This window comes from Lissotriton helveticus, chromosome 4_1, assembly GCF_964261635.1.
Source record: "Lissotriton helveticus chromosome 4_1, aLisHel1.1, whole genome shotgun sequence".
NCBI classification, from domain to species: Eukaryota; Metazoa; Chordata; class Amphibia; order Caudata; family Salamandridae; genus Lissotriton; species Lissotriton helveticus.
Window position 1 is genome coordinate 1072724810 of NC_136063.1, and position 27972 is coordinate 1072752781.

The window sequence follows — 27972 nt, forward strand, 5'->3', positions numbered from 1 at the left end:
AGTCGAACGTACAATATTTAAACAAAAAAAATACAAAAAAAATAATAATAATAAATAAAAATAAAAAATATTAACCAAAATTAAAAAAAAAAAAAAATAAATAAAAAAAAAAAAAAAAAATGATGAAATTTTAACATTTAATCTTTTGACTTTAAATTACTGTTGGATGTGAATTATTATTTTTTCAACTAAAATAAGTGTGTTTAAAGTGAATTCTCTGCCTGAAATTGGTCAAAAGTGAAGCTTCTGAGTAAGCAAAACTCTGTAAAAATGACAATTTTGGTAACTGTGAGGGTTTAAAAAGTGGTTATTCAACATGAGGCCCGATCCAAATGACATTTTGAATCATTTTTGGTAGAGTCCATAAAATTAATTTTATGATGAAAACCGATGACCCCGGACCAGTCGAACGTACAATATTTAAAATTAAATAAATACAAAAAAAAACTAAAAAAAATAAATAAAAGTTTGAAAAAAAAAATTTAATTAAAAAAAAAGATGATGAAATTTTAACATTTAATCTTTTGACTTTAAATTACTGTTGGATGTGAATTATTACTTTTTCAACTAAAATAAGTGTGTTTAAAGTGATTTCTGTGCCTGAAATTGGACAAAAGTGAAGCTTCTGAGTAAGCAAAACTCTGTAAAAATGACAATTTTGGTAACTTTGAGGGTTTAAAAAGTATTTATTCAACATGAGGCCCGATCCAAATGACATTTTGAATCATTTTTGGTAGAGTCCATAAAATCAATTTTATGATGAAAAACTATGACCCCGGACCAGTCGGACATACAATATTTTAAAAAAATAAATACAAAAAATGAAAATAAAATAAAAATATTGAACAAAATAAAAAAATAAATAAAAAAGATGATGAAATTTTAACATTTAATCTTTTGACTTTAAATTACTGTTGGATGTGAATTATTACTTTTTCAACTAAAATAAGTGTGTTTAAAGTGATTTCTGTGCCTGGAATTGGACAAAAGTGAAGCTTCTGAGTATGCAAAACTCTGTAAAACTGACAATTTTGGTAACTGTGAGGGTTTAAAAAGTGGTTATTCAACATGAGGCCTGATCCAAATGACATTTTGAATCATTTTTGGTAGAGTCCATAAAATCAATTTTATGATGAAAAACGATCACCCCGGACCAGTCGAACATACAATATTTAAAAAAATTATATAATAAAAATGAATAAAAAAAAAATATTGAACAAAATTTAAACAAAAAAAAAAAAGATGATGAAATTTTAACATTTAATCTTTTGACTTTAAATTACTGTTGGATGTGAATTATTACTTTTTCAACTAAAATAAGTGTGTTTAAAGTGATTTCTGTGCCTGGAATTGGACAAAAGTGAAGCTTCTGAGTAAGCAAAACTCTGTAAAAATGACAATTTTGGTAACTGTGAGGGTTTAAAAAGTGGTTATTCAACATGAGGCCCGATCCAAATGACATTTTGAATCATTTTTGGTAGAGTCCATAAAATCAATTTTATGATAAAAAACGATGACCCCGGACCAGTCGAACGTACAATATTAAAAAATAAAAAAATACAAAAAAATAAAATAAAATATTGAACAAAATAAAAAAAAAAATTAAATAAAAAAAAAAAAAAAGGATGATGAAATTTTAACATTTAATCTTTTGACTTTAAATTACTGTTGGATGTGAATTATTACTTTTTCAACTAAAATAAGTGTGTTTAAAGTGATTTCTGTGCCTGGAATTGGACAAAAGTGAAGCTTCAGAGTAAACAAAATTCTGTAAAAATGACAATTTTGGTAACTGTGAGGGTTTAAAAAGTGGTTATTCAACATGAGGCCCGATCCAAATGACATTTTGAATCATTTTTGGTAGAGTCAATAAAATCAATTTTATGATGAAAAACGATGACCCCGGACCAGTCGAACGTACAATATTTAAAAAAAAAAAATACAAAAAAATAATAATAATAAATAAAAAAATAAAAATATTAACCAAAATTAAAAAAAATAAAAATAAATAAATTTAAAAAACAAAACAAAAAAAAAGATGATGAAATGTTAACATTTAATCTTTTGACTTTAAATTACTGTTGGATGTGAATTATTACTTTTTCAACTAAAATAAGTGTGTTTAAAGTGATTTCTATGCCTGAAATTGGACAAAAGTGAAGCTTCTGAGTAAGCAAAACTCTGTAAAAATGACAATTTTGGTAACTGTGAGGGTTTAAAAAGTGGTTATTCAACATGAGGCCCGATCCAAATGACATTTTGAATCATTTTTGGTAGAGTCAATAAAATCAATTTTATGATGAAAAACGATGACCCCGGACCAGTCGAACGTACAATATTTAAAAAAAAAAAATACAAAAAAATAATAATAATAAATAAAAAAATAAAAATATTAACCAAAATTAAAAAAAATAAAAATAAATAAATTTAAAAAACAAAACAAAAAAAAAGATGATGAAATGTTAACATTTAATCTTTTGACTTTAAATTACTGTTGGATGTGAATTATTACTTTTTCAACTAAAATAAGTGTGTTTAAAGTGATTTCTATGCCTGAAATTGGACAAAAGTGAAGCTTCTGAGTAAGCAAAACTCTGTAAAAATGACAATTTTGGTAACTGTGAGGGTTTAAAAAGTATTTATTCAACATGAGGCCCGATCCAAAGGACATTTTGAATCATTTTTGGAAGAGTCCATAAAATCAATTTTATGATGAAAAACTATGACCCCGGACCAGTCGAACATACAATATTTTAAAAAAATAAATACAAAAAATGAAAATAAAATAAAAATATTGAAAAAGAAAAAAAAAAAAAAAAAAGATGATGAAATTTTAACATTTAATCTTTTGACTTTACATTACTGTTGGATGTGAATTATTACTTTTTCAACTAAAATAAGTGTGTTTAAAGTGATTTCTGTGCCTGAAATTGGTCAAAAGTGAAGCTTCTGAGTAAGCAAAACTCTGTAAAAATGACAATTTTGGTAACTGTGAGGGTTCAAAAAGTGGTTATTCAACATGAGGCCCGATCCAAATGACATTTTGAATCATTTTTGGTAGAGTCCATAAAATCAATTTTATGATGAAAACTGATGACCCCGGACCAGTCGAACGTCCAATATTAAAAAAAAAAAATACAAAAAAAATTACAAAAAATACAAAAAATTTAAAATAAATAAATAAATAAATAAAAAAAATTAAATAAAAAAAAAGAAAAGATGATGAAATTTTAACATTTATTCTTTTGACTTTAAATTACTGTTGGATGTGAATTATTACTTTTTCAACTGAAATAAGTGTGTTTAAAGTGATTTCTGTGCCTGAAATTGGTCAAAAGTGAAGCTTCTGAGTAAGCAAAACTCTGTAAAAATGACAATTTTGGTAACTGTGAGGGTTTAAAAAGTGGTTATTCAACATGAGGCCCGATCCAAATGACATTTTGAATCATTTTTGGTAGAGTCCATAAAATCAATTTTATGATGAAAACCGATGACCCCGGACCAGTCGAACGTACAATATTTAAACAAAAAAAATACAAAAAAAAACTAAAAAAAATAAATAAAAGTTTGAAAAAAAAAAAATTTAATTAAAAAAAAGATGATGAAATTTTAACATTTAATCTTTTGACTTTAAATTACTGTTGGATGTGAATTATTATTTTTTCAACTAAAATAAGTGTGTTTAAAGTGAATTATGTGCCTGAAATTGGTCAAAAGTGAAGCTTCTGAGTAAGCAAAACTCTGTAAAAATGACAATTTTGGTAACTGTGAGGGTTTAAAAAGTGGTTATTCAACATGAGGCCCGATCCAAATGACATTTTGAATCATTTTTGGTAGAGTCCATAAAATCAATATTATGATGAAAACCGATGACCCCGGACCAGTCGAACGTACAATATTTAAAAATAAATAAATACAAAAAAAAACTAAAAAAAATAAATAAAAGTTTGAAAAAAAAAAAATTTAATTAAAAAAAAAGATGATGAAATTTTAACATTTAATCTTTTGACTTTAAATTACTGTTGGATGTGAATTATTACTTTTTCAACTAAAATAAGTGTGTTTAAAGTGATTTCTGTGCCTGATATTGGACAAAAGTGAAGCTTCTGAGTAAGCAAAACTCTGTAAAAATGACAATTTTGGTAACTGTGAGGGTTTAAAAAGTATTTATTCAACATGAGGCCCGATCCAAATGACATTTTGAATCATTTTTGGTAGAGTCCATAAAATCAATTTTATGATGAAAAACTATGACCCCGGACCAGTCGGACATACAATATTTAAAAAACATAAATACAAAAAATGAAAATAAAATAAAAATATTGAACAAAATAAAAAAATAAATAAAAAAGATGATGAAATTTTAACATTTAATCTTTTGACTTTAAATTACTGTTGGATGTGAATTATTACTTTTTCAACTAAAATAAGTGTGTTTAAAGTGATTTCTGTGCCTGGAATTGGACAAAAGTGAAGCTTCTGAGTAAGCAAAACTCTGTAAAACTGACAATTTTGGTAACTGTGAGGGTTTAAAAAGTGGTTATTCAACATGAGGCCTGATCCAAATGACATTTTGAATCATTTTTGGTAGAGTCCATAAAATCAATTTTATGATGAAAAACGATCACCCCGGACCAGTCGAACATACAATATTTAAAAAAATTATATAATAAAAATGAATAAAAAAAAAATATTGAACAAAATTTAAACAAAAAAAAAAAAGATGATGAAATTTTTACATTTAATCTTTTGACTTTAAATTACTGTTGGATGTGAATTATTACTTTTTCAACTAAAATAAGTGTGTTTAAAGTGATTTCTGTGCCTGAAATTGGTCAAAAGTGAAGCTTCTGAGTAAGCAAAACTCTGTAAAAATGACAATTTTGGTAACTGTGAGGGTTTAAAAAGTGGTCATTCAACATGAGGCCCGATCCAAATGACATTTTGAATCATTTTTGGTAGAGTCCATAAAATCAATTTTATGATGAAAACCGATGACCCCGAACCAGTCGAACGTACAATATTTTAAAAAAAAATACAAAAAAATAATAATAATAAATAAAAAATTTAAAATATTAACCAAAATTAAAAAAAAAAAAAAAAAAAAAAGATGATGAAATTTTAACATTTAATCTTTTGACTTTAAATTACTGTTGGATGTGAATTATTACTTTTTCAACTAAAATAAGTGTGTTTAAAGTGATTTCTGTGCCTGGAATTGGACAAAAGTGAAGCTTCTGAGTAAGCAAAACTCTGTAAAAATGACAATTTTGGTAACTGTGAGGGTTTAAAAAGTGGTTATTCAACATGAGGCCCGATCCAAATGACATTTTGAATCATTTTTGGTAGAGTCCATAAAATCAATTTTATGATAAAAAACGATGACCCCGGACCAGTCGAACGTACAATATTAAAAAAAAAAAAATACAAAAAAATAATAATAATAAATAAAAAAATAAAAATATTAACCAAAATAAAAAAATAAATAAATAAATAAATTTAAAAAACAAAACAAAAAAAAAGATGATGAAATGTTAACATTTAATCTTTTGACTTTAAATTACTGTTGGATGTAAATTATTACTTTTTCAACTAAAATAAGTGTGTTTAAAGTGATTTCTATGCCTGAAATTGGACAAAAGTGAAGCTTCTGAGTAAGCAAAACTCTGTAAAAATGACAATTTTGGTAACTGTGAGGGTTTAAAAAGTATTTATTCAACATGAGGCCCGATCCAAAGGACATTTTGAATCATTTTTGGAAGAGTCCATAAAATCAATTTTATGATGAAAAACTATGACCCCGGACCAGTCGAACATACAATATTTTAAAAAAATAAATACAAAAAATGAAAATAAAATAAAAATATTGAACAAAAAAAAAAAAAAAAAATAAGATGATGAAATTTTAACATTTAATCTTTTGACTTTACATTACTGTTGGATGTGAATTATTACTTTTTCAACTAAAATAAGTGTGTTTAAAGTGATTTCTGTGCCTGAAATTGGTCAAAAGTGAAGGTTCTGAGTAAGCAAAACTCTGTAAAAATGACAATTTTGGTAACTGTGAGGGTTCAAAAAGTGGTTATTCAACATGAGGCCCGATCCAAATGACATTTTGAATCATTTTTGGTAGAGTCCATAAAATCAATTTTATGATGAAAACTGATGACCCCGGACCAGTCGAACGTCCAATATTAAAAAAAAAAAAATACAAAAAAAAATTACAAAAAATACAAAAAAAATTAAAATAAATAAATAAATAAATAAAAAAAATTTAATTAAAAAAAAGAAAAGATGATGAAATTTTAACATTTATTCTTTTGACTTTAAATTACTGTTGGATGTGAATTATTACTTTTTCAACTGAAATAAGTGTGTTTAAAGTGATTTCTGTGCCTGAAATTGGTCAAAAGTGAAGCTTCTGAGTAAGCAAAACTCTGTAAAAATGACAATTTTGGTAACTGTGAGGGTTTAAAAAGTGGTTATTCAACATGAGGCCCGATCCAAATGACATTTTGAATCATTTTTGGTAGAGTCCATAAAATCAATTTTATGATGAAAACCGATGACCCCGGACCAGTCGAACGTACAATATTTAAAAATAAATAAATACAAAAAAAACTAAAAAAAATAAATAAAATACTGAAAAAATAAATTTTTATTAAAAAAAAAGATGATGAAATTTTAACATTTAATCTTTTGACTTTAAATTACTGTTGGATGTGAATTATTACTTTTTCAACTAAAATAAGTGTGTTTAAAGTGATTTCCGTGCCTGAAATTGGACAAAAGTGAAGCTTCTGAGTAAGCAAAACTCTGTAAAAATGACAATTTTGGTAACTGTGAGGGTTTAAAAAGTATTTATTCAACATGAGGCCCGATCCAAATGACATTTTGAATCATTTTTGGTAGAGTCCATAAAATCAATTTTATGATGAAAAACGATCACCCCGGACCAGTCGAACATACAATATTTAAAAAAATTATATAATAAAAATGAATAAAAAAAAAATATTGAACAAAATTTAAACAAAAAAAAAAAGATGATGAAATTTTAACATTTAATCTTTTGACTTTAAATTACTGTTGGATGTGAATTATTACTTTTTCAACTAAAATAAGTGTGTTTAAAGTGATTTCTGTGCCTGAAATTGGTCAAAAGTGAAGCTTCTGAGTAAGCAAAACTCTGTAAAAATGACGATTTTGGTAACTGTGAGGGTTTAAAAAGTGGTTATTCAACATGAGGCCCGATCCAAATGACATTTTGAATCATTTTTGGTAGAGTCCATAAAATCAATTTTATGATGAAAACCGATGACCCCGAACCAGTCGAACGTACAATATTTAAAAAAAAAAATACAAAAAAAAATAATAATAAATAAAAAATTTAAAATATTAACCAAAATTTAAAAAAAAATAAAAAAAAAAGATGATGAAATTTTAACATTTAATCTTTTGACTTTAAATTACTGTTGGATGTGAATTATTACTTTTTCAACTAAAATAAGTGTGTTTAAAGTGATTTCTGTGCCTGGAATTGGACAAAAGTGAAGCTTCTGAGTAAGCAAAACTCTGTAAAAATGACAATTTTGGTAACTGTGAGGGTTTAAAAAGTGGTTATTCAACATGAGGCCCGATCCAAATGACATTTTGAATCATTTTTGGTAGAGTCCATAAAATCAATTTTATGATAAAAAACGATGACCCCGGACCAGTCGAACGTACAATATTAAAAAAAAAATATACAAAAAAATAATAATAATAAATAAAAAAATAAAAATATTAACCAAAATAAAAAAATAAATAAATAAATAAATTTAAAAAACAAAACAAAAAAAAAGATGATGAAATGTTAACATTTAATCTTTTGACTTTACATTACTGTTGGATGTGAATTATTACTTTTTCAACTAAAATAAGTGTGTTTAAAGTGATTTCTGTGCCTGAAATTGGTCAAAAGTGAAGGTTCTGAGTAAGCAAAACTCTGTAAAAATGACAATTTTGGTAACTGTGAGGGTTCAAAAAGTGGTTATTCAACATGAGGCCCGATCCAAATGACATTTTGAATCATTTTTGGTAGAGTCCATAAAATCAATTTTATGATGAAAACTGATGACCCCGGACCAGTCGAACGTCCAATATTAAAAAAAAAAAAAATACAAAAAAAATTTACAAAAAATACAAAAATATTAAAATAAATAAATAAATAAATAAAAAAAATTAAATAAAAAAAAAGAAAAGATGATGAAATTTTAACATTTATTCTTTTGACTTTAAATTACTGTTGGATGTGAATTATTACTTTTTCAACTGAAATAAGTGTGTTTAAAGTGATTTCTGTGCCTGAAATTGGTCAAAAGTGAAGCTTCTGAGTAAGCAAAACTCTGTAAAAATGACAATTTTGGTAACTGTGAGGGTTTAAAAAGTGGTTATTCAACATGAGGCCCGATCCAAATGACATTTTGAATCATTTTTGGTAGAGTCCATAAAATCAATTTTATGATGAAAACCGATGACCCCGGACCAGTCGAACGTACAATATTTAAAAATAAATAAATACAAAAAAAACTAAAAAAAATAAATAAAATACTGAAAAAATAAATTTTTATTAAAAAAAAAGATGATGAAATTTTAACATTTAATCTTTTGACTTTAAATTACTGTTGGATGTGAATTATTACTTTTTCAACTAAAATAAGTGTGTTTAAAGTGATTTCCGTGCCTGAAATTGGACAAAAGTGAAGCTTCTGAGTAAGCAAAACTCTGTAAAAATGACAATTTTGGTAACTGTGAGGGTTTAAAAAGTATTTATTCAACATGAGGCCCGATCCAAATGACATTTTGAATCATTTTTGGTAGAGTCCATAAAATCAATTTTATGATGAAAAACTATGACCCCGGACCAGTCGAACATACAATATTTTAAAAAAATAAATACAAAAAATGAAAATAAAATAAAAATATTGAACAAAATTAAAAAATAAAAAAAAGATGATGAAATTTTAACATTTAATCTTTTGACTTTAAATTACTGTTGGATGTGAATTATTACTTTTTCAACTAAAATAAGTTGTTTAAAGTGATTTCTGTGCCTGGAATTGGACAAAAGTGAAGCTTCTGAGTAAGCAAAACTCTGTAAAAATGACAATTTTGGTAACTGTGAGGGTTTAAAAAGTGGTTATTCAACATGAGGCCCGATCCAAATGACATTTTGAATCATTTTTGGTAGAGTCCATAAAATCAATTTTATGATAAAAAACGATGACCCCGGACCAGTCGAACGTACAATATTAAAAAAAAAAAAAAATAAATAAATAAATAAATATTGAACAAAATAAAAAAATTTTTTTTTTAAAAAAAACAAAAACAAAAAAAGATGATGAAATTTTAACATTTAATCTTTTGACTTTAAATTACTGTTGGATGTGAATTATTACTTTTTCAACTAAAATAAGTGTGTTTAAAGTGATTTCTGTGCCTGAAATTGGACAAAAGTGAAGCTTCTGAGTAAGCAAAACTCTGTAAAAATGACAATTTTGGTAACTGTGAGGGTTTAAAAAGTATTTATTCAACATGAGGCCCGATCCAAATGACATTTTGAATCATTTTTGGTAGAGTCCATAAAATCAATTTTATGATGAAAAACTATGACCCCGGACCAGTCGGACATACAATATTTTAAAAAAATAAATACAAAAAATGAAAATAAAATAAAAATATTGAACAAAATAAAAAAATAAATAAAAAAGATGATGAAATTTTAACATTTAATCTTTTGACTTTAAATTACTGTTGGATGTGAATTATTACTTTTTCAACTAAAATAAGTGTGTTTAAAGTGATTTCCGTGCCTGAAATTGGACAAAAGTGAAGCTTCTGAGTAAGCAAAACTCTGTAAAAATGACAATTTTGGTAACTGTGAGGGTTTAAAAAGTATTTATTCAAAATGAGGCCCGATCCAAATGACATTTTGAATCATTTTTGGTAGAGTCCATAAAATCAATTTTATGATGAAAAACTATGACCCCGGACCAGTCGAACATACAATATTTTAAAAAAATAAATACAAAAAATGAAAATAAAATAAAAATATTGAACAAAATTAAAAAAAAAAAAAGATGATGAAATTTTAACATTTAATCTTTTGACTTTAAATTACTGTTGGATGTGAATTATTACTTTTTCAACTAAAATAAGTTGTTTAAAGTGATTTCTGTGCCTGGAATTGGACAAAAGTGGAGCTTCTGAGTAAGCAAAACTCTGTAAAAATGACAATTTTGGTAACTGTGAGGGTTTAAAAAGTGGTTATTCAACATGAGGCCCGATCCAAATGACATTTTGAATCATTTTTGGTAGAGTCCATAAAATCAATTTTATGATAAAAAACGATGACCCCGGACCAGTCGAACGTACAATATTAAAAAAAAAAAAATACAAAAAAAATAAATAAATATTGAACAAAATAAAAAAAAATTTTTTTTTTAAAAAACAAAAACAAAAAAAGATGATGAAATTTTAACATTTAATCTTTTGACTTTAAATTACTGTTGGATGTGAATTATTACTTTTTCAACTAAAATAAGTGTGTTTAATGTGATTTCTGGGCCTGGAATTGGACAAAAGTGAAGCTTCCGAGTAAACAAAATTCTGTAAAAATGACAATGTTGGTAACTGTGAGGGTTTAAAAAGTGGTTATTCAACATGAGGCCCGATCCAAATGACATTTTGAATCATTTTTGGTAGAGTCCATAAAATCTATTTTATGATGAAAAACGATGACCCCGGACCAGTCGAACGTACAATATTTAAACAAAAAAAATACAAAAAAAATAATAATAATAAATAAAAATAAAAAATATTAACCAAAATTTAAAAAAATAAAATAAAAAAAATAAAAAATAAAAAAAATGATGAAATTTTAACATTTAATCTTTTGACTTTAAATTACTGTTGGATGTGAATTATTATTTTTTCAACTAAAATAAGTGTGTTTAAAGTGAATTCTGTGCCTGAAATTGGTCAAAAGTGAAGCTTCTGAGTAAGCAAAACTCTGTAAAAATGACAATTTTGGTAACTGTGAGGGTTTAAAAAGTGGTTATTCAACATGAGGCCCGATCCAAATGACATTTTGAATCATTTTTGGTAGAGTCCATAAAATCAATTTTATGATGAAAACCGATGACCCCGGACCAGTCGAACGTACAATATTTAAAAATAAATAAATACAAAAAAAAAAAATAAAACAAATAAATAAAAGTTTGAAAAAAAAAAAAATTTAATTAAAAAAAAAGATGATGAAATTTTAACATTTAATCTTTTGACTTTAAATTACTGTTGGATGTGAATTATTACTTTTTCAACTAAAATAAGTGTGTTTAAAGTGATTTCTGTGCCTGAAATTGGACAAAAGTGAAGCTTCTGAGTAAGCAAAACTCTGTAAAAATGACAATTTTGGTAACTGTGAGGGTTTAAAAAGTATTTATTCAACATGAGGCCCGATCCAAATGACATTTTGAATCATTTTTGGTAGAGTCCATAAAATCAATTTTATGATGAAAAACTATGACCCCGGACCAGTCGGACATACAATATTTTAAAAAAATAAATACAAAAAATGAAAATAAAATAAAAATATTGAACAAAATAAAAAAATAAATAAAAAAGATGATGAAATTTTAACATTTAATCTTTTGACTTTAAATTACTGTTGGATGTGAATTATTACTTTTTCAACTAAAATTAGTGTGTTTAAAGTGATTTCTGTGCCTGGAATTGGACAAAAGTGAAGCTTCTGAGTAAGCAAAACTCTGTAAAAATGACAATTTTGGTAACTGTGAGGGTTTAAAAAGTGGTTATTCAACATGAGGCCCGATCCAAATGACATTTTGAATCATTTTTGGTAGAGTCCATAAAATCAATTTTATGATAAAAAACGATGACCCCGGACCAGTCGAACGTACAATATTAAAAAAAAATACAAAAAAATAAAATAAAATATTGAACAAAATTTAAAAAAAAATTAAATAAAAAAAAATAAAAAAAAGATGATGAAATTTTAACATTTATTCTTTTGACTTTAAATTACTGTTGGATGTGAATTATTACTTTTTCAACTGAAATAAGTGTGTTTAAAGTGATTTCTGTGCCTGAAATTGGTCAAAAGTGAAGCTTCTGAGTAAGCAAAACTCTGTAAAAATGACAATTTTGGTAACTGTGAGGGTTTAAAAAGTGGTTATTCAACATGAGGCCCGATCCAAATGACATTTTGAATCATTTTTGGTAGAGTCCATAAAATCAATTTTATGATGAAAACCGATGACCCCGGACCAGTCGAACGTACAATATTTAAAAATAAATAAATACAAAAAAAACTAAAAAAAATAAATAAAATACTGAAAAAATAAATTTTTATTAAAAAAAAAGATGATGAAATTTTAACATTTAATCTTTTGACTTTAAATTACTGTTGGATGTGAATTATTACTTTTTCAACTAAAATAAGTGTGTTTAAAGTGATTTCCGTGCCTGAAATTGGACAAAAGTGAAGCTTCTGAGTAAGCAAAACTCTGTAAAAATGACAATTTTGGTAACTGTGAGGGTTTAAAAAGTATTTATTCAACATGAGGCCCGATCCAAATGACATTTTGAATCATTTTTGGTAGAGTCCATAAAATCAATTTTATGATGAAAAACTATGACCCCGGACCAGTCGAACATACAATATTTAAAAAAAATAAATACAAAAAATGAAAATAAAATAAAAATATTGAACAAAATTAAAAAATAAAAAATAAGATGATGAAATTTTAACATTTAATCTTTTGACTTTAAATTACTGTTGGATGTGAATTATGACTTTTTCAACTAAAATAAGTTGTTTAAAGTGATTTCTGTGCCTGGAATTGGACAAAAGTGAAGCTTCTGAGTAAGCAAAACTCTGTAAAAATGACAATTTTGGTAACTGTGAGGGTTTAAAAAGTGGTTATTCAACATGAGGCCCGATCCAAATGACATTTTGAATCATTTTTGGTAGAGTCCATAAAATCAATTTTACGATAAAAAACGATGACCCCGGACCAGTCGAACGTACAATATTAAAAAAAAATATATACAAAAAAAAAAAAAAAATATTGAACAAAATAAAAATTTTTTTTTTTTTAAAAAAAACAAAAACAAAAAAAGATGATGAAATTTTAACATTTAATCTTTTGACTTTAAATTACTGTTGGATGTGAATTATTACTTTTTCAACTAAAATAAGTGTGTTTAATGTGATTTCTGTGCCTGGAATTGGACAAAAGTGAAGCTTCCGAGTAAACAAAATTCTGTAAAAATGACAATTTTGGTAACTGTGAGGGTTTAAAAAGTGGTTATTCAACATGAGGCCCGATCCAAATGACATTTTGAATCATTTTTGGTAGAGTCCATAAAATCTATTTTATGATGAAAAACGATGACCCCGGACCAGTCGAACGTACAATATTTAAACAAAAAAAATACAAAAAAAATAATAATAATAAATAAAAATAAAAAATATTAACCAAAATTTAAAAAAATAAAATAAAAAAAATAAAAAATAAAAAAAATGATGAAATTTTAACATTTAATCTTTTGACTTTAAATTACTGTTGGATGTGAATTATTATTTTTTCAACTAAAATAAGTGTATTTAAAGTGAATTCTGTGCCTGAAATTGGTCAAAAGTGAAGCTTCTGAGTAAGCAAAACTCTGTAAAAATGACAATTTTGGTAACTGTGAGGGTTTAAAAAGTGGTTATTCAACATGAGGCCCGATCCAAATGACATTTTGAATCATTTTTGGTAGAGTCCATAAAATCAATTTTATGATGAAAACCGATGACCCCGGACCAGTCGAACGTACAATATTTAAAAATAAATAAATACAAAAAAAAACTAAAAAAAATAAATAAAAGTTTGAAAAAAAAAAAACATTTAATTAAAAAAAAAGATGATGAAATTTTAACATTTAATCTTTTGACTTTAAATTACTGTTGGATGTGAATTATTACTTTTTCAACTAAAATAAGTGTGTTTAAAGTGATTTCTGTGCCTGAAATTGGACAAAAGTGAAGCTTCTGAGTAAGCAAAACTCTGTAAAAATGACAATTTTGGTAACTGTGAGGGTTTAAAAAGTATTTATTCAACATGAGGCCCGATCCAAATGACATTTTGAATCATTTTTGGTAGAGTCCATAAAATCAATTTTATGATGAAAAACTATGACCCCGGACCAGTCGGACATACAATATTTTAAAAAAATAAATACAAAAAATGAAAATAAAATAAAAATATTGAACAAAATAAAAAAATAAATAAAAAAGATGATGAAATTTTAACATTTAATCTTTTGACTTTAAATTACTGTTGGATGTGAATTATTACTTTTTCAACTAAAATTAGTGTGTTTAAAGTGATTTCTGTGCCTGGAATTGGACAAAAGTGAAGCTTCTGAGTAAGCAAAACTCTGTAAAAATGACAATTTTGGTAACTGTGAGGGTTTAAAAAGTGGTTATTCAACATGAGGCCCGATCCAAATGACATTTTGAATCATTTTTGGTAGAGTCCATAAAATCAATTTTATGATAAAAAACGATGACCCCGGACCAGTCGAACGTACAATATTAAAAAAAAAATACAAAAAAATTAAATAAAATATTGAACAAAATTTTAAAAAAAAATTAAATAAAAAAAAATAAAAAAAAGATGATGAAATTTTAACATTTAATCTTTTGACTTTAAATTACTGTTGGATGTGAATTATTAATTTTTCAACTAAAATAAGTGTGTTTAAAGTGATTTCTGTGCCTGAAATTGGTCAAAAGTGAAGGTTCTGAGTAAGCAAAACTCTGTAAAAATGACAATTTTGGTAACTGTGAGGGTTCAAAAAGTGGTTATTCAACATGAGGCCCGATCCAAATGACATTTTGAATCATTTTTGGTAGAGTCCATAAAATCAATTTTATGATGAAAACTGATGACCCCGGACCAGTCGAACGTCCAATATTAAAAAAAAAAAATACAAAAAAAAATTACAAAAAATACAAAAAATTTAAAATAAATAAATAAATAAATAAAAAAAATTAAATAAAAAAAAAGAAAAGATGATGAAATTTTAACATTTATTCTTTTGACTTTAAATTACTGTTGGATGTGAATTATTACTTTTTCAACTGAAATAAGTGTGTTTAAAGTGATTTCTGTGCCTGAAATTGGTCAAAAGTGAAGCTTCTGAGTAAGCAAAACTCTGTAAAAATGACAATTTTGGTAACTGTGAGGGTTTAAAAAGTGGTTATTCAACATGAGGCCCGATCCAAATGACATTTTGAATCATTTTTGGTAGAGTCCATAAAATCAATTTTATGATGAAAACCGATGACCCCGGACCAGTCGAACGTACAATATTTAAAAATAAATAAATACAAAAAAAACTAAAAAAAATAAATAAAATACTGAAAAAATAAATTTTTATAAAAAAAAAAGATGATGAAATTTTAACATTTAATCTTTTGACTTTAAATTACTGTTGGATGTGAAATATTACTTTTTCAACTAAAATAAGTGTGTTTAAAGTGATTTCCGTGCCTGAAATTGGACAAAAGTGAAGCTTCTGAGTAAGCAAAACTCTGTAAAAATGACAATTTTGGTAACTGTGAGGGTTTAAAAACTATTTATTCAACATGAGGCCCGATCCAAATGACATTTTGAATCATTTTTGGTAGAGTCCATAAAATCAATTTTATGATGAAAAACTATGACCCCGGACCAGTCGAACATACAATATTTTAAAAAAATAAATACAAAAAATGAAAATAAAATAAAAATATTGAACAAAATTAAAAAATAAAAAAAAGATGATGAAATTTTAACATTTAATCTTTTGACTTTAAATTACTGTTGGATGTGAATTATTACTTTTTCAACTAAAATAAGTTGTTTAAAGTGATTTCTGTGCCTGGAATTGGACAAAAGTGAAGCTTCTGAGTAAGCAAAACTCTGTAAAAATGACAATTTTGGTAACTGTGAGGGTTTAAAAAGTGGTTATTCAACATGAGGCCCGATCCAAATGACATTTTGAATCATTTTTGGTAGAGTCCATAAAATCAATTTTATGATAAAAAACGATGACCCCGGACCAGTCGAACGTACAATATTAAAAAAAAAAAATACAAAAAAAAAAAAAAAATATTGAACAAAATAAAAAAAATTTTTTTTTAAAAAAAACAAAAACAAAAAAAGATGATGAAATTTTAACATTTAATCTTTTGACTTTAAATTACTGTTGGATGTGAATTATTACTTTTTCAACTAAAATAAGTGTGTTTAATGTGATTTCTGTGCCTGGAATTGGACAAAAGTGAAGCTTCCGAGTAAACAAAATTCTGTAAAAATGACAATTTTGGTAACTGTGAGGGTTTAAAAAGTGGTTATTCAACATGAGGCCCGATCCAAATGACATTTTGAATCATTTTTGGTAGAGTCCATAAAATCTATTTTATGATGAAAAACGATGACCCCGGACCAGTCGAACGTACAATATTTAAACAAAAAAAATACAAAAAAAATAATAATAATAAATAAAAATAAAAAATATTAACCAAAATTTAAAAAAATAAAATAAAAATAATAAAAAATAAAAAAAATGATGAAATTTTAACATTTAATCTTTTGACTTTAAATTACTGTTGGATGTGAATTATTATTTTTTCAACTAAAATAAGTGTGTTTAAAGTGAATTCTGTGCCTGAAATTGGTCAAAAGTGAAGCTTCTGAGTAAGCAAAACTCTGTAAAAATGACAATTTTGGTAACTGTGAGGGTTTAAAAAGTGGTTATTCAACATGAGGCCCGATCCAAATGACATTTTGAATCATTTTTGGTAGAGTCCATAAAATCAATTTTATGATGAAAACCGATGACCCCGGACCAGTCGAACGTACAATATTTAAAAATAAATAAATACAAAAAAAAACTAAAAAAAATAAATAAAAGTTTGAAAAAAAAAAACATTTAATTAAAAAAAAAGATGATGAAATTTTAACATTTAATCTTTTGACTTTAAATTACTGTTGGATGTGAATTATTACTTTTTCAACTAAAATAAGTGTGTTTAAAGTGATTTCTGTGCCTGAAATTGGACAAAAGTGAAGCTTCTGAGTAAGCAAAACTCTGTAAAAATGACAATTTTGGTAACTGTGAGGGTTTAAAAAGTATTTATTCAACATGAGGCCCGATCCAAATGACATTTTGAATCATTTTTGGTAGAGTCCATAAAATCAATTTTATGATGAAAAACTATGACCCCGGACCAGTCGGACATACAATATTTTAAAAAAATAAATACAAAAAATGAAAATAAAATAAAAATATTGAACAAAATAAAAAAATAAATAAAAAAGATGATGAAATTTTAACATTTAATCTTTTGACTTTAAATTACTGTTGGATGTGAATTATTACTTTTTCAACTAAAATTAGTGTGTTTAAAGTGATTTCTGTGCCTGGAATTGGACAAAAGTGAAGCTTCTGAGTAAGCAAAACTCTGTAAAAATGACAATTTTGGTAACTGTGAGGGTTTAAAAAGTGGTTATTCAACATGAGGCCCGATCCAAATGACATTTTGAATCATTTTTGGTAGAGTCCATAAAATCAATTTTATGATAAAAAACGATGACCCCGGACCAGTCGAACGTACAATATTAAAAAAAAAAAATACAAAAAAATAAAATAAAATATTGAACAAAATTTTAAAAAAAAATTAAATAAAAAAAAATAAAAAAAAGATGATGAAATTTTAACATTTAATCTTTTGACTTTAAATTACTGTTGGATGTGAATTATTACTTTTTCAACTAAAATAAGTGTGTTTAAAGTGATTTCTGTGCCTGAAATTGGTCAAAAGTGAAGGTTCTGAGTAAGCAAAACTCTGTAAAAATGACAATTTTGGTAACTGTGAGGGTTCAAAAAGTGGTTATTCAACATGAGGCCCGATCCAAATGACATTTTGAATCATTTTTGGTAGAGTCCATAAAATCAATTTTATGATGAAAACTGATGACCCCGGACCAGTCGAACGTCCAATATTAAAAAAAAAAATACAAAAAAAAATTACAAAAAATACAAAAAATTTAAAATAAATAAATAAATAAATAAAAAAAATTAAATAAAAAAAAAGAAAAGATGATGAAATTTTAACATTTATTCTTTTGACTTTAAATTACTGTTGGATGTGAATTATTACTTTTTCAACTGAAATAAGTGTGTTTAAAGTGATTTCTGTGCCTGAAATTGGTCAAAAGTGAAGCTTCTGAGTAAGCAAAACTCTGTAAAAATGACATTTTTGGTAACTGTGAGGGTTTAAAAAGTGGTTATTCAACATGAGGCCCGATCCAAATGACATTTTGAATCATTTTTGGTAGAGTCCATAAAATCAATTTTATGATGAAAACCGATGACCCCGGACCAGTCGAACGTACAATATTTAAAAATAAATAAATACAAAAAAAACTAAAAAAAATAAATAAAATACTGAAAAAATAAATTTTTATTAAAAAAAAAGATGATGAAATTTTAACATTTAATCTTTTGACTTTAAATTACTGTTGGATGTGAAATATTACTTTTTCAACTAAAATAAGTGTGTTTAAAGTGATTTCCGTGCCTGAAATTGGACAAAAGTGAAGCTTCTGAGTAAGCAAAACTCTGTAAAAATGACAATTTTGGTAACTGTGAGGGTTTAAAAAGTATTTATTCAACATGAGGCCCGATCCAAATGACATTTTGAATCATTTTTGGTAGAGTCCATAAAATCAATTTTATGATGAAAAACTATGACCCCGGACCAGTCGAACATACAATATTTTAAAAAAATAAATACAAAAAATGAAAATAAAATAAAAATATTGAACAAAATTAAAAAAAAAAAAAAAGATGATGAAATTTTAACATTTAATCTTTTGACTTTAAATTACTGTTGGATGTGAATTATTACTTTTTCAACTAAAATAAGTTGTTTAAAGTGATTTCTGTGCCTGGAATTGGACAAAAGTGAAGCTTCTGAGTAAGCAAAACTCTGTAAAAATGACAATTTTGGTAACTGTGAGGGTTTAAAAAGTGGTTATTCAACATGAGGCCCGATCCAAATGACATTTTGAATCATTTTTGGTAGAGTCCATAAAATCAATTTTATGATAAAAAACGATGACCCCGGACCAGTCGAACGTACAATATTAAAAAAAAAAAATACAAAAAAAAAATATATATATTGAACAAAATAAAAAAAATTTTTTTTAAAAAAAAACAAAAACAAAAAAAGATGATGAAATTTTAACATTTAATCTTTTGACTTTAAATTACTGTTGGATGTGAATTATTACTTTTTCAACTAAAATAAGTGTGTTTAATGTGATTTCTGTGCCTGGAATTGGACAAAAGTGAAGCTTCCGAGTAAACAAAATTCTGTAAAAATGACAATTTTGGTAACTGTGAGGGTTTAAAAAGTGGTTATTCAACATGAGGCCCGATCCAAATGACATTTTGAATCATTTTTGGTAGAGTCCATAAAATCTATTTTATGATGAAAAACGATGACCCCGGACCAGTCGAACGTACAATATTTAAACAAAAAAAATACAAAAAAAATAATAATAATAAATAAAAATAAAAAATATTAACCAAAATTTAAAAAAATAAAATAAAAAATAAAATAAAATAAAAAAAATGATGAAATTTTAACATTTAATCTTTTGACTTTAAATTACTGTTGGATGTGAATTATTATTTTTTCAACTAAAATAAGTGTGTTTAAAGTGAATTCTGTGCCTGAAATTGGTCAAAAGTGAAGCTTCTGAGTAAGCAAAACTCTGTAAAAATGACAATTTTGGTAACTGTGAGGGTTTAAAAAGTGGTTATTCAACATGAGGCCCGATCCAAATGACATTTTGAATCATTTTTGGTAGAGTCCATAAAATCAATTTTATGATGAAAACCGATGACCCCGGACCAGTCGAACGTACAATATTTAAAAATAAATAAATACAAAAAAAAACTAAAAAAAATAAATAAAAGTTTGAAAAAAAAAAAAATTTAATTAAAAAAAAAGATGATGAAATTTTAACATTTTATCTTTTGACTTTAAATTACTGTTGGATGTGAATTATTACTTTTTCAACTAAAATTAGTGTGTTTAAAGTGATTTCTGTGCCTGGAATTGGACAAAAGTGAAGCTTCTGAGTAAGCAAAACTCTGTAAAAATGACAATTTTGGTAACTGTGAGGGTTTAAAAAGTGGTTATTCAACATGAGGCCCGATCCAAATGACATTTTGAATCATTTTTGGTAGAGTCCATAAAATCAATTTTATGATAAAAAACGATGACCCCGGACCAGTCGAACGTACAATATTAAAAAAAAATAATACAAAAAAATAAAATAAAATATTGAACAAAATTAAAAAAAAAAATTTAAATAAAAAAAAAAACAAAAAAGATGATGAAATTTTAACATTTAATCTTTTGACTTTAAATTACTGTTGGATGTGAATTATTACTTTTTCAACTAAAATAAGTGTGTTTAAAGTGATTTCTGTGCCTGGAATTGGACAAAAGTGAAGCTTCCGAGTAAACAAAATTCTGTAAAAATGACAATTTTGGTAACTGTGAGGGTTTAAAAAGTGGTTATTCAACATGAGGCCCGATCTAAATGACATTTTGAATCATTTTTGGTAGAGTCCATAAAATCAATTTTATGATGAAAAACGATGACCCCGGACCAGTCGAACGTACAATATTTAAACAAAAAAAATACAAACAAAATAATAATAAATAAAAAAATAAAAATATTAACCAAAATTAAAAAAAATAAATAAATAAATAAATTAAAAAAAAAAAAAAAAAGATTATGAAATTTTAACATTTAATCTTTTGACTTTAAATTACTGTTGGATGTGAATTATTACTTTTTCAACTAAAATAAGTGTGTTTAAAGTGATTTCTGTGCCTGAAATTTGACAAAAGTGAAGCTTCTGAGTAAGCAAAACTCTGTAAAAAGTGACAATTTTGGTAACTGTGAGGGTTTAAAAAGTGGTTATTCAACATGAGGCCCGATCCAAATGACATTTTGAATTATTTTTGGTAGAGTCCATAAAATCAATTTTATGATGAAAACCGATGACCCCGGACCAGTCGAACGTACAATATTAAAAAAAAAAAATACAAAAAAATATATATATATTGAACAAAATAAAAAAAAAAATTAAATAAAAAAAAAAAAAAAAGATGATGAAATTTTAACATTTAATCTTTTGACTTTAAATTACTGTTGGATGTGAATTATTACTTTTTCAACTAAAATAAGTGTGTTTAAAGTCATTTCTGTGCCTGAAGTTGGTCAAAATTGTAGCTTTTGAGTAAGCAAAACTCTAATAAATGGCAATTTTGGTCACTGTGAGGGTTTAAAAAGTGGTTATTCAACATGAGGCCCAATCCAATGACATTTTGAATCATTTTTGGTAGTCCAAAAAAAATCAATTTTATGATGAAAAACGATGACCCCGGACCAGTCGAACGTTCAAAAAATTGTCAATATTGATCAAATTTTAACATTTAATCTTTTGACTTTAAATTACTGTTGGATGTGAGTTATTACTTTTTCAACTAAAATAAGTGTGTTTAAAGTGATTTCTGTGCCTGAAATTGGTCAAAAGTGAAGCTTCTGAGTAAGCAAAACTCTGTAAAAATGACAATTTTGGTAACTGTGAGGGTTTAAAAAGTGGTTATTCAACATGAGGCCCGATCCAAATGACATTTTGAATCATTTTTGGTAGAGTCCATAAAATCAATTTTATGATGAAAACCGATGACCCCGGACCAGTCGAACGTACAATATTTAAAAATAAATAAATACAAAAAAAACTAAAAAAAATAAATAAAATATTGAAAAAGAAAAAAAAAATTAAATTAAAAAAAAAGATGATGAAATTTTAACATTTAATCTTTTGACTTTAAATTACTGTTGGATGTGAATTATTACTTTTTCAACTAAAATAAGTGTGTTTAAAGTGATTTCTGTGCCTGAAATTGGACAAAAGTGAAGCTTCTGAGTAAGCAAAACTCTGTAAAAATGACAATTTTGGTAACTGTGAGGGTTTAAAAAGTATTTATTCAACATGAGGCCCGATCCAAATGACATTTTGAATCATTTTTGGTAGAGTCCATAAAATCAATTTTATGATGAAAAACGATGACCCCGGACCAGTCGAACGTACAATATTTAAACAAAAAAAATACAAAAAAAATAATAATAATAAATAAAAAAAATAAAAATATTAACCAAAATTAAAATAAAGAAATAAATAAATAATAAAAAAATAAAAATAAAAAAAAGATGATGAAATTTTAACATTTAATCTTTTGACTTTAAATTACTGTTGGATGTGAATTATTACTTTTTCAACTAAAATAAGTGTGTTTAAAGTGATTTCTGTGCCTGAAATTGGACAAAAGTGAAGCTTCTGAGTAAGCAAAACTCTGTAAAAATGACAATTTTGGTAACTGTGAGGGTTTAAAAAGTGGTTATTCAACATGAGGCCCGATCCAAATGACATTTTGAATCATTTTGGTAGAGTCCATAAAATCAATTTTATGATGAAAACCGATGACCCCGGACCAGTCGAACGTACAATATTAAAAAAAAAAAAATACTAAAAAAATAAATAAAATATTGAACAAAATTAAAAAAAAAATTCAATAAAAAAAAAAAAAAGATGATGAAATTTTAACATTTAATCTTTTGACTTTAAATTACTGTTGGATGTGAATTATTACTTTTTCAACTAAAATAAGTGTGTTTAAAGTGATTTCTGTGCCTGGAATTGGACAAAAGTGAAGCTTCCGAGGAAACAAAATTCTGTAAAAATGACAATTTCGGTAACTGTGAGGGTTTAAAAAGTGGTTATTCAACATGAGGCCCGATCCAAATGACATTTTGAATCATTTTTGGTAGAGTCCATAAAATCTATTTTATGATGAAAAACGATGACCCCGGACCAGTCGGACATACAATATTTTAAAAAAATAAATACAAAAAATGAAAATAAAATAAAAATATTGAACAAAATAAAAAAATAAATAAAAAAGATGATGAAATTTTAACATTTAATCTTTTGACTTTAAATTACTGTTGGATGTGAATTATTACTTTTTCAACTAAAATTAGTGTGTTTAAAGTGATTTCTGTGCCTGAAATTGGTCAAAAGTGAAGCTTCTGAGTAAGCAAAACTCTGTAAAAATGACAATTTTGGTAACTGTGAGGGTTTAAAAAGTGGTTATTCAACATGAGGCCCGATCCAAATGACATTTTGAATCATTTTTGGTAGAGTCCATAAAATCAATTTTATGATGAAAACCGATGACCCCGGACCAGTCGAACGTACAATATTTAAAAATAAATAAATACAAAAAAAACCTAAAAAAAATAAATAAAAGTTTGAAAAAAAAAACCATTTAATTAAAAAAAAAGATGATGAAATTTTAACATTTAATCTTTTGACTTTAAATTACTGTTGGATGTGAATTATTACTTTTTCAACTAAAATAAGTGTGTTTAAAGTGATTTCTGTGCCTGAAATTGGACAAAAGTGAAGCTTCTGAGTAAGCAAAACTCTGTAAAAATGACAATTTTGGTAACTGTGAGGGTTTAAAAAGTATTTATTCAACATGAGGCCCGATCCAAATGACATTTTGAATCATTTTTGGTAGAGTCCATAAAATCAATTTTATGATGAAAAACTATGACCCCGGACCAGTCGGACATACAATATTTTAAAAAAATAAATACAAAAATGAAAATAAAATAAAAATATTGAACAAAATAAAAAAATAAATAAAAAAGATGATGAAATTTTAACATTTAATCTTTTGACTTTAAATTACTGTTGGATGTGAATTATTACTTTTTCAACTAAAATTAGTGTGTTTAAAGTGATTTCTGTGCCTGGAATTGGACAAAAGTGAAGCTTCTGAGTAAGCAAAACTCTGTAAAAATGACAATTTTGGTAACTGTGAGGGTTTAAAAAGTGGTTATTCAACATGAGGCCCGATCCAAATGACATTTTGAATCATTTTTGGTAGAGTCCTTAAAATCAATTTTATGATAAAAAACGATGACCCCGGACCAGTCGAACGTACAATATTAAAAAAAAAAAAATACAAAAAAATAAAATAAAATATTGAACAAAATTTTAAAAAAAAATTAAATAAAAAAAAATAAAAAAAAGATGATGAAATTTTAACATTTAATCTTTTGACTTTAAATTACTGTTGGATGTGAATTATTACTTTTTCAACTAAAATAAGTGTGTTTAAAGTGATTTCTGTGCCTGAAATTGGTCAAAAGTGAAGGTTCTGAGTAAGCAAAACTCTGTAAAAATGACAATTTTGGTAACTGTGAGGGTTCAAAAAGTGGTTATTCAACATGAGGCCCGATCCAAATGACATTTTGAATCATTTTTGGTAGAGTCCATAAAATCAATTTTATGATGAAAACTGATGACCCCGGACCAGTCGAACGTCCAATATTAAAAAAAAAAAATACAAAAAAAAATTACAAAAAATACAAAAAATTTAAAATAAATAAATAAATAAATAAAAAAAATTAAAGAAAAAATAAGAAAAGATGATGAAATTTTAACATTTATTCTTTTGACTTTAAATTACTGTTGGATGTGAATTATTACTTTTTCAACTGAAATAAGTGTGTTTAAAGTGATTTCTGTGCCTGAAATTGGTCAAAAGTGAAGCTTCTGAGTAAGCAAAACTCTGTAAAAATGACAATTTTGGTAACTGTGAGGGTTTAAAAAGTGGTTATTCAACATGAGGCCCGATCCAAATGACATTTTGAATCATTTTTGGTAGAGTCCATAAAATCAATTTTATGATGAAAACCGATGACCCCGGACCAGTCGAACGTACAATATTTAAAAATAAATAAATACAAAAAAAACTAAAAAAAATAAATAAAATACTGAAAAAATAAATTTTTATTAAAAAAAAAGATGATGAAATTTTAACATTTAATCTTTTGACTTTAAATTACTGTTGGATGTGAATTATTACTTTTTCAACTAAAATAAGTGTGTTTAAAGTGATTTCCGTGCCTGAAATTGGACAAAAGTGAAGCTTCTGAGTAAGCAAAACTCTGTAAAAATGACAATTTTGGTAACTGTGAGGGTTTAAAAAGTATTTATTCAACATGAGGCCCGATCCAAATGACATTTTGAATCATTTTTGGTAGAGTCCATAAAATCAATTTTATGATGAAAACCGATGACCCCGGACCAGTCGAACGTACAATATTTAAAAATAAATAAATACAAAAAAAACTAAAAAAAATAAATAAAATATTGAAAAAGAAAAAAAAAATTAAATTAAAAAAAAAGATGATGAAATTTTAACATTTAATCTTTTGACTTTAAATTACTGTTGGATGTGAATTATTACTTTTTCAACTAAAATAAGTGTGTTTAAAGTGATTTCTGTGCCTGAAATTGGACAAAAGTGAAGCTTCTGAGTAAGCAAAACTCTGTAAAAATGACAATTTTGGTAACTGTGAGGGTTTAAAAAGTATTTATTCAACATGAGGCCCGATCCAAATGACATTTTGAATCATTTTTGGTAGAGTCCATAAAATCAATTTTATGATGAAAAACGATGACCCCGGACCAGTCGAACGTACAATATTTAAACAAAAAAAATACAAAAAAAATAATAATAATAAATAAAAAAAATAAAAATATTAACCAAAATTAAAATAAAGAAATAAATAAATAATAAAAAAATAAAAATAAAAAAAAGATGATGAAATTTTAACATTTAATCTTTTGACTTTAAATTACTGTTGGATGTGAATTATTACTTTTTCAACTAAAATAAGTGTGTTTAAAGTGATTTCTGTGCCTGAAATTGGACAAAAGTGAAGCTTCTGAGTAAGCAAAACTCTGTAAAAATGACAATTTTGGTAACTGTGAGGGTTTAAAAAGTGGTTATTCAACATGAGGCCCGATCCAAATGACATTTTGAATCATTTTGGTAGAGTCCATAAAATCAATTTTATGATGAAAACCGATGACCCCGGACCAGTCGAACGTACAATATTAAAAAAAAAAAAATACTAAAAAAATAAATAAAATATTGAACAAAATTAAAAAAAAAATTCAATAAAAAAAAAAAAAAGATGATGAAATTTTAACATTTAATCTTTTGACTTTAAATTACTGTTGGATGTGAATTATTACTTTTTCAACTAAAATAAGTGTGTTTAAAGTGATTTCTGTGCCTGGAATTGGACAAAAGTGAAGCTTCCGAGGAAACAAAATTCTGTAAAAATGACAATTTCGGTAACTGTGAGGGTTTAAAAAGTGGTTATTCAACATGAGGCCCGATCCAAATGACATTTTGAATCATTTTTGGTAGAGTCCATAAAATCTATTTTATGATGAAAAACGATGACCCCGGACCAGTCGAACGTACAATATTTAAACAAAAAAAATACAAAAAAAATAATAATAATAAATAAAAAAAATAAAAATATTAACCAAAATTAAAATAAAGAAATAAATAAATAATAAAAAAATAAAAATAAAAAAAAGATGATGAAATTTTAACATTTAATCTTTTGACTTTAAATTACTGTTGGATGTGAATTATTACTTTTTCAACTAAAATAAGTGTGTTTAAAGTGATTTCTGTGCCTGAAATTGGACAAAAGTGAAGCTTCTGAGTAAGCAAAACTCTGTAAAAATGACAATTTTGGTAACTGTGAGGGTTTAAAAAGTGGTTATTCAACATGAGGCCCGATCCAAATGACATTTTGAATCATTTTGGTAGAGTCCATAAAATCAATTTTATGATGAAAACCGATGACCCCGGACCAGTCGAACGTACAATATTAAAAAAAAAAAAATACTAAAAAAATAAATAAAATATTGAACAAAATTAAAAAAAAAATTCAATAAAAAAAAAAAAAAGATGATGAAATTTTAACATTTAATCTTTTGACTTTAAATTACTGTTGGATGTGAATTATTACTTTTTCAACTAAAATAAGTGTGTTTAAAGTGATTTCTGTGCCTGGAATTGGACAAAAGTGAAGCTTCCGAGGAAACAAAATTCTGTAAAAATGACAATTTCGGTAACTGTGAGGGTTTAAAAAGTGGTTATTCAACATGAGGCCCGATCCAAATGACATTTTGAATCATTTTTGGTAGAGTCCATAAAATCTATTTTATGATGAAAAACGATGACCCCGGACCAGTCGGACATACAATATTTTAAAAAAATAAATACAAAAAATGAAAATAAAATAAAAATATTGAACAAAATAAAAAAATAAATAAAAAAGATGATGAAATTTTAACATTTAATCTTTTGACTTTAAATTACTGTTGGATGTGAATTATTACTTTTTCAACTAAAATTAGTGTGTTTAAAGTGATTTCTGTGCCTGAAATTGGTCAAAAGTGAAGCTTCTGAGTAAGCAAAACTCTGTAAAAATGACAATTTTGGTAACTGTGAGGGTTTAAAAAGTGGTTATTCAACATGAGGCCCGATCCAAATGACATTTTGAATCATTTTTGGTAGAGTCCATAAAATCAATTTTATGATGAAAACCGATGACCCCGGACCAGTCGAACGTACAATATTTAAAAATAAATAAATACAAAAAAAACCTAAAAAAAATAAATAAAAGTTTGAAAAAAAAAACCATTTAATTAAAAAAAAAGATGATGAAATTTTAACATTTAATCTTTTGACTTTAAATTACTGTTGGATGTGAATTATTACTTTTTCAACTAAAATAAGTGTGTTTAAAGTGATTTCTGTGCCTGAAATTGGACAAAAGTGAAGCTTCTGAGTAAGCAAAACTCTGTAAAAATGACAATTTTGGTAACTGTGAGGGTTTA